Here is a 9,417-nt window from a genome sequence, read left to right as displayed (position 1 = left end):
GGACAATATCTTTGTGTAATTTTTTTAGAAAAATTGAATAAACATTTTAATTATATATACACACACAACAATATGACAAAAATAGAACAAAAGATAAGAGGGAAGAAGTGAAAAAACACTATTATAAGTTTCTTAAAATGTGCAAATGTGTTACCTTATATGTAGATGTACTCAGATTGGCTGAAATAATATTGAGAACTTCTGATTTTAGTTTAGAATTACATAGAATTTGAAAGTGACAGTTGATATTCTTACAACAAAAAGCTGGGAAAACTGAAGATTATTGTCATTCTTTGAAATTATTGGAGAATTAAGAATTCAGAGTATAAGGGTAAATTAATAAATGTAAATCTAAAAATTAAATCTATCTTGTGGCAGGTACAGTGGCACACATTTGTAATCAAAAAAAAGCTCAGGAGGCTGAGGCAGGAAAATCTCAGGTTCAACCAGCCTCAGCAACTTAACAAGGTGGTAAGCAACTTATTGAAACATTGTCTCAAAATAAAAATTATAAAAATTAAAAATGGCTAGAGACGTAATTCAGTGGTTAAGTGCCACAGAATTTTTCTTTTTGTCCCTGGTACCAAAAAAATAATAACCTTTGTCTAAAAATGAGAATATCTGATCCTCTTTTCTTTCAAACTTGTTTTTTCTTTTAAATCACTTGTTCATTTATTCATTAATATGCTGTAAAATTTTTTATACACTATGGTGATTATTCCATTTTTTGTGCTATTAGATAGACATGTTTAAAATATTTAACTTAGAAATTAAATATTTTCTGAAAAAGAATCATGTTGTTACTGTTCTCTAGCAACAAACTTGAAACAATTCTCATTAAACTGAACTAACTTATTTAAATAACTTTACTCAGTGGCAACAACTCTGAAGGTATAGTTTAAACAGTTCTATTCTACATAACACTGTTTTACCATGTTACACAGCATATAATTTTTAAAAAATCATAATAAACATGTTTCTTTCTAATGTGATAAAGAAAAAATTTTCACACTTCCAACAATCACTCAAATATACTAAAAATGTACAGTTCTTTAAAAAGCACAAACATTTACAGGTTCAATCTTTATCATTTTAAATTTTATAGGTCTTTTATAATACATTATTTTGTTAATTAAATAAACTCTAAATGGTTAAAGTATAATGAATATCTTCTTCTTAAACTCAACCATGAATTATTATTTCATCACGTGATTATTCTAAATAGTCAAAAATTTTGGGAAGGTTGAGTGTTGCCTTCAAAAATGTCAATGTAGCAGACCCCTTTCTTTAGAATCCACATGACTTACCTGTTGAAAGTGCTTGTGAAGATTGCTGATTACATATGGCTGATCTTAAAATTCGTCAAATTACAAAATTCGTTCTTGTTCTTGAAACATCAAATGACATTTTAAAAATTAAAGAATTTGTTTTAGTAATCTACTGAGGCAAACTCAAAATTATGATTATCTGCATGTAGTAACACCACTATTTAATTAGTTTTGAAGAATTTATACATTTTATAAAGAATGTGTTAAAGAGTGTAAGTATTTGGATATTGATTTTACAAAAGGATAAATGCTGGTAATAAGAACTAACATTTAACATCTAAGTTCAAGCTAATATATATTTAACAGGCACTTAATATGGTTAATCATAAGCCATGATGCACAGGGTATGCCCTTTGAGATAATGAACAGTTTGGTCTGCATTTCTAGAGTTTTCTGGGTAAAACAAAACAAAACTGTTGCAGTAATTCACTCGCAGGTCAGCATGAGAAAGAAAGAAGAAGCAAAGATAGCCAAGCAGCAGCAGAAAAAAAAAAGTCCTTTATTGTATACAAGCAATCTTTTTATAGTATTGTGAACAAAGAAGTCAGCCTTCCAACAGCAATAAATCAGGTCTTTCAGCTGATTAAAGATAGCATACAGAAGTTTTACTTTTTAATCAGAAGTGACCCGCTTCTCATGGCTAATCTACTCTCGGCCTGGAGCATGCCGAGCTCTGCTCTTGTTAAGAACAGATAATACAATTTTTCTCAGGGCTCTCCTAGCCCACTTGGCAGAACATCCCATTTGAGGCAAGTCCTCCCAAGGACAGCAGACACCTAGTTTTCAAGCATGTCCGCTCTTACCTCTCTATACCTTGACAGAATATCCCATTTGCAGGCAGACTCCATCAAGGACAGTAATAGTAATGCAGTCACATCTGATTCTCTACACAAAACAAAATTAAACCATTTAAAATCAGCCATGTGGTTTGATGAATTTATTGTTCCTAAAATATAGCCAATTTTATCGTAAATGATGCACACCAATGAAGTGTATTATTACAATGACTCTCTTTTTTTTTAACCTTTATTTTATTTTTACATGGTGCTGAGGATTGAACCCACTGCCTCATGCATGCTAGGCCAACCCTCTACCATTGAGCCACAACCACAGATCCATGATGACTCTCATATATAAAAATTGCCTGCTGTTTTTGGAGTGATTCATGGATTAATGAGCACTATAGGACAATTTAGGAAATGTCACAGAAAGTAGTAATTTCTTTAATAAGCTATACTTTCTTCTTCCATTACACAGTTTTCACTCTGTAAAACTTTGTCTTTGAAGGAATTTTAAATTTGTTTTGTGCCTTTCTGACTTGACAGTATTACTTTTCCAAGTACCCAGGGTTTTCTAGATGCACCAATTCACCCGTGCCTGGTTTGAGATCCAAGGCAGTTAAAGTCTCTGAATGCATAAAATATAAAGTAGGACTAAAAGTAAATAATACATAATTATCATGACGTTCTACTAAGATGGTTAATACAAAATCTCCCATATGAACATCTTAAATGACTATAATTTCAGAATGCCTTGAAGATCCTGAAGACACACTTTGTGACATTAATCTTTGATTCAACTGCTTATTTTCTTCCTCCTTCAAGAGCAGTATTCATTTTAACAGCATTATCTTCTATTTCTCTTCAGACAGTACAGGGACATTTTCCTGGACAGATATCATGCTCATCTCTGTTGCTGAATCCACTTTTCCTTCAACTGTTATTTCCGTGGTCACTCTTTCTGTTTTGCCTGGGAGTTCAGGGGCTCCAGCTCCATAAAGTTCTGGGGCTTTTACAAAAGCTGAAGGAACAAAATTTCTACTATACAACATACTGACTTCTCCTTCAAGCTTTTCTTTTTCCTCAAGGAAACTAGCTTGACATTCATATAGACTCTATCAAATCTTTGTCTCATTCTTGTTGTTGCACTTTTATTTTTGACTTATTACTAAGATCATTTATTATGTTTTATTTTCTCAAGTTAAAACAGTATTCAAGTTGATTTGTGGTTGAGTAAAGATGTTAGAATATTTTACATTTCTTCATTCTTTCTCTTTTCTTGCTTTTCAAGTTATTCTAGAAACTTAACTTTTTTTCTATTTGAAGCCTTTCCTGAAGTTCAGCAACTAAGCTTGAAGAATCTTTCCTGGTACAATAAATAGCAGGACTTTGGGCTATTTTATTCTCAAAATGTTTAAATTTTTCTAATAACTCTTTCTCAATAATGTCTTATCCAATTTAGATTCTTTAAGGGTAGCCTGAATAGCTTCATCCTTTTCCACAATTAAGCATCTTAATTTTACTATTCTCTGTCCTGTTCATAGCTCAAGACTAATCTCTACATGTCTTTCTCATAATTCTGGATAATAGTTTTATATTTCTCTTCTTATTGGGTGATTTTTTCCATCTTTTTTTCTTCAACATCACTCAAGGGGCTGGGGCTGTATTTCAGGGGCAAAACATTTACTTAGACCATATGAGGCACTGGATTCAGTAGTTAGCACCACATTTAAAAAACAGAATAAACAAACAAAATGCAGGCATGTTGTCCATCTACAAATAAAAGAAAAAAATATATAAAAGAGTACTCAATTTTGAGTCCAATTTACTCTATAGTTCTACTATTTGTTCTTTTAAGTTATTTTTTTTCTTTTTTTTTTCTATTTCAAATGCTTGGTGATGCAAAGATGTTACTTTGGCTAATTTGGCTTTAAGAATATTATATTCTTCTTCCTGTCTTCTAATTAAATCTAAAGTTCACTGATCTTTAACAATTATCATTAAAGTTCTTAGTTCTTCTAAGCCCACCTGGTAATTTTAATTATTATCTTGAATATTTTGGTTTAGTTTACTTATTTCTGTTTTCAAATTTTCTGTCTCCTGTTCAAGGAGAGATTTCAAAGTCTCCTTCTGTTGCATTCTACTTTCTTCCAGTAAAATTTTTATCTCATCAGTTTCTATTTCTTTCTGTGCAAGTTTAACTTCTAACTTGTATTTTTTGTCTGACAAATCAAAAACTTGAGTTTTAATTCCTGCAGTTGTTGTTCTTTTTCCTGGATAATCATGACATGAGACTCTTGTATCAGATCAATTCTTTTTTTGACTTTCTTCTTTCTGTTTCTCCAAAGAAACTTGGTGGTCTGTCATAACTTTCTGAAATTCCAGCCTGACATGCAGCATGACCTTTAATTCTTTCAGGTGACTTTGTTCTAAGCACTAAAGTTCTATCCTAAATAACTGTATCTTCTCATCATTTTAAAACATGGAGCATTTTTAATTGTTCTAATACCAACTCTTGTGGCTGCTTCAGCTCTCTAATTTCACAATTTTGAGTGTAGATTATATTTTCCATCTCCAACAACTTCTAATCCTTTTCATTCTGTAGGCAGATGATAGCTTCTTTTTCAGGTGTAACCAAAGCAAATTTATTGTCTTGATTTTGTAAAACCTCCTCAAGGCATACTAGGTCTCCTTTAAATTTTTTTATTTTGTTTTATTTTCTTCACTTTCCTTTATTAGTGCATCAAGTTCACCTTCATTTTCAATTTTAAAAGAATATAGTTTTTTTTTATATTTTTCTAGTGTTATATCCAGGGAGCATTTTACTTTTTCATTAATGTTTCTTATTTCCAATGCTGTACATTTTAAAGAATTTGAGAACTCACTCTGTTATTTTTGTACAAATGTTCTCAAGTGGGAAAGGTTTTCCTTGGTGGTTTGTATACTGAAATGAGAGTCTTAGGCAACAACTCCACATTTTTCCAGTTGAACATTCAGAGAAGCATGATCTTCAAAATCCTCTTTACCACATACATTTGTAACCTGCATACATCTACTATCAATTGCATTGATAATTGATGAATAAAGTGATTCCACAATCACCTCTGGAATTAGTGGATTACTTATAAGATTAAGGGAAAATAAATTTTCTTCATTCACAAACTCATTCACAGCAGACATAGAATCTGATTCAGGGCTTTTTGTTAATGAATCATAATCTAAAGAAACTTGTTGAGGGGCTGGAGATGTGGCTCAAGCAATATTGCGCTTGTCTGGCATGCATGCGGCCAGGGTTCGATCCTCAGCACCACATACAAACAAAGATGTTGTGTCCGCCGAATACTAAAAAATAAATATAAATATTAAAAAATTCTCTCTCTCTCTCTCTCTCTCTCTCTCTCTCTCTCTCTCTCTCTTTCTTTAAAAAAAGAAACTTGTTGAATAGTTTGTTCTATATTTGGATGGGGAGATAGTTTCAAATCATGTCTATGTGCATCAGTGCTTTCTCAAGATGATTCTTCCAAGGGACATATGGCAGAACATAAGGGGTCCTGAGTATAGGAGTAGTTTTCGGTGAGGTTTAGTTACAATTCCTGTTGCACTTTCTATTCATGGGGAAGAAGTAGACTATGCACATGCCTGACTCACCAATGCCTTTTGTTCATTCAATAGAACTGTAATGGTCTGGGACATTTCATTCAAACGTTGTGCTGCCTTTACCAAATTATGTAGGGCAAGTACATAGTGGTACAGAGATTCAAAGTCAAAAAGTAAAGGGACCCTGAGGAATGTTTGAACTCCTGAGAGACAAAATGAGTGTAGAAACTGTAAATCTTTTAATGAAATATCTGGAAGTTCATAGTCAAACTTTTCAGGCTTCTGAGTACAAAAGAAAAGGGACCAGGAGTCCAGGCTCCACAACAGATGGTTCTTAAAAAGGACTTCCTAAGTAATTTCCCAAAGGATTCACTTTTAGATTTTTCTCCTTCATACAATCACTTCCCATCTTTGAATAAGGCACCAGTCCACTCCCTGTAGCGTTTAAAGATCATTTTTCTCCTTACAACCTCAACAACAGCTAAACAGTACATCTGAGGAAATGTACTTAAGACCTTTAACATTTCTGACTCCTAATAGCTCTATTACAAGGCAGAGAAAGCTTGTAATTTCTCTTCATCTTGATCGGCAAGCAGCATCACAAAGCAATACAACTTTATTCTGACATGTAGATTATTTGCTATTTTTAGTTTGCAGTGGTACACTTCTGCTTAATAACCTACAGTTTTCTATTATTTTGCAACATAATCTTCAAATGTTCTGCATGATTCAGGCACAAATAATGTAATAAAATGCATCTTTCAAGTTTTCAGCTCTTATCTGATTAGTGAAAATCCCTGAGTGAGGTTTTTCTGTTCATTCACCATCTAGGAATCATCTGTTCCAGAGCATGCAAATGATCTTTAAGCACTTAAACGGCTTTCATATTCTGATTATTATGTTTGGCAATAGTTTGATGGCATTATACTATTAATGTTCAAGTAATCTTTTATAAATCCTGCTCACAGAATCAAAGCACTTCCTGACCAAGAATTCTACATCGTTAGGTCTGTCTTAAATATTTATCCAGTCTAACAAAGAAAATTTTAAGGAAAAAAAAAAAAAGGCACTTCACCATCTTTAGCATCTACTGAAGTTTTATCTTACTGGACAGTACTTTGACAAAATTCCCTAATTTCTTTGCCAGTTTCATCATTTGTGGTTCATCTGGAGCTACATGTTCCACTGACTCATGAGATGAAGTTAACAAAGTTATGCTAAGCATATCAGGAGAAAATACCAGTTCAGAGGATCTTTTTCTGAGTCTTCATTTTCATTTAAAGAATCCGGTCTTCCCAAACATTCTATGTCTAGTTTGAAATTCCAACAGTGGAATCTTGGCCATTACTGAAACCACAGTTGCTAAATGAGTAAGTTTTACCTTGATGACTTTTATGGATTACAGTTACTTTGAATAAATACTTTCGAACTTGAAAAATAGCTTTTGGTATTAATTTGAACAGTCTTCCCTATTAGTCATGATTGTAGCCCAGCCTTGGTGCTGAAGACTTTCACCATGGTTAAGAATCTCACACAAAAAGAAAGTTTATTGGCAAATTCATATATTCCCACTGCAAGGTGTGCCCTTCAAGCAACAGTGTGAAAAACTGCAGATATCATAAGAGACTCTTCAACTTTTATTTCCATGTCATTTTTGTTGTCATTGTTGAAAAGTTTGTTTTAAGAATAGCAGCTGCATGATAACATAAAACTAGTTCTTTGTTAAAAAGAAAAAAAGGATTTTTGTCTGTATCCAGTGGTGTAGGTACACACTCTTCAATCTGAAGCCATGTATTCTCTTCCATTGATTACAAGTACTGACACTTAACGCAATCTTTATTTGCTTTGAATATCATGTTTAAGGTCTGCCACAGTTTTTACTGCATGTTTAGTGTCAAATGTTAGAGTAGTTCCAGTATTAACTATAAACACATATAACTTCATCATGATTTGACTCCGTGAGCTTGCACCTCACCCTCTAATATGATTCTAACAGTCACTGTGAAAAGCACTACCACGCTCCCTAAACAAATTAAAAGCAGCTTATGTTTGCCTTGCTTGATATTGGCAACTGAGCAACATTAATGGTTAAACTCAGAGAACCAGCAGCACCTTCTGCTCCTTCTGTGGCCTCAGCACAGCAAGCAGCCCCAGGCACTATCTTGGTGGCAGCTAGTAATAGCCTATTCCACACTGCCAACTGACACAACTGCTGATGTCCTGTCAACCCCCCCCCCGACTGTGGCCCTGAACTACCAGAAAAAGAAGGGGTCAGGACAGCAAAGGATGTGGTCAGGTCCCTAAGCTCTGGCTAGAGGGCCTGGAGTGAGGTAGGCACAAGTCAGAGGGCAGCAGCCTAGGGGCCTGGTAGACTGAGGGAATTGGAAGGAGCTCTGAGGGTTTGGTAGGAGAGCAGAAACAGCCAAAGCTGGGCTTCTTATTATCTACTCTTCCAACCTCTTACAAACTTTCCTTAAAGAAATGCATAATTTTCAATCAGTTGTTTGTCTCTTTGGGATGTATGTAAACTCTTTAAACTTCAATTGAGACCCTTGATTGATTTGAATACATGTAATGTCTTTCTTGGTAACATCGGAAACATCTCTTTAAAATGTGAATATCAAGGAGGATGGCCCCCTCATTTTCCTGTGTTATGGGAATATAATCTAGATGTTTGGTATGCTCAAATTCGGGACCCCCAAAGACCACCAGAGACCCAAGATCGATGTAAGCAGCAAAGAGGTGTTTATTGCAAGCTAGCTCGGTCCTCAGCGCACACACACAGCAACTGGTGATGCTGAGAGGCTCAGAGCCCAGGGTTTGCAGCAGTTTTATACATTCTTTGGAGAGGGCAGGGACTTCACATACATCATAGGAAATCATCACACACGGCGGGAAAATCAAATAACAACTCTAAAACATGATTAGCACATTCACTGGAGGGAACAAGTTGGGTAGGGGCGATTGGTCAGTACAAAAGGAGTATTCATTTGAACTGATTGGTTTGAGCCAAAAGGGGTGTATGTGCTGAACTACATGGTTTCCCAACTTATCAACCACCATATACCACTGGCATCCCAGGTACTTCCCTGTCTCATGCTGATTGGTGGCTGCTAGGGGGCTGCTATGGATCCCCACCTAGCCTGACTGAGTCAGGGACACCTGGTACAGCAGATCTCTCCTGTTATTTGTAGATAAACAACTCAGCAGGGTGGGAATGAGCTTAGGAGTGCTCTGTGGGTCTTTCCAAGGACTGAGGTCATGTCCCTTCCTTGGACAAGCTTTGCTCTGAGACAGAGGCTGGTTTTTCATTTACTCCAAATTATTACTTAAAAGAAGATTTATATTTTTGCACAAAGACAACATATAACATATATGTAATATATGTGTAATGCATTGTATCAACCTGGTTATGTTAAATTGTGAAATTTCCCTCTTGTCTTCACTTTAAGGAATTATTGACTGTATGCCATGTTTTGGCTTTATGCTTTTCCAGTAATACAACGGTTTTATTATTTCTACTTTTATGGAGAGTATTTATGGGTTGGCAGTATATTTAAAAAATAAATTCCACTGAGCATAGAGACACATGTCTCTATTACTAGGTACTCAGGAAGCTGAGGCAAGATGACTTGAAGCTCTATGGCCAGCCTGGGCAACTAAGGGGGACTATGTCTGAAAATAAAATAAAAAGGGTTGGAGTGTATCTCAGT

The 9,417-nt window shown here is 34.7% G+C and overlaps 1 pseudogene; it reads right to left on the bottom strand.

Moving 5' to 3' along the window:
- Window positions 1–2,559: 2,559 nt before the first annotated feature.
- On the bottom strand, window positions 2,560–7,648 carry LOC101973807 (RB1-inducible coiled-coil protein 1-like; annotated as a pseudogene).
- Between the last annotated feature and the right edge of the window lie 1,769 nt (window positions 7,649–9,417).

The sequence above is a fragment of the Ictidomys tridecemlineatus genome, chromosome X (genome assembly GCF_052094955.1).
Source record: "Ictidomys tridecemlineatus isolate mIctTri1 chromosome X, mIctTri1.hap1, whole genome shotgun sequence".
Lineage (NCBI taxonomy): Eukaryota > Metazoa > Chordata > Mammalia > Rodentia > Sciuridae > Ictidomys > Ictidomys tridecemlineatus.
The sequence above is the reverse complement of the archived record's forward strand: the minus strand, read 5'-3'. Positions and strand labels throughout refer to the sequence as shown.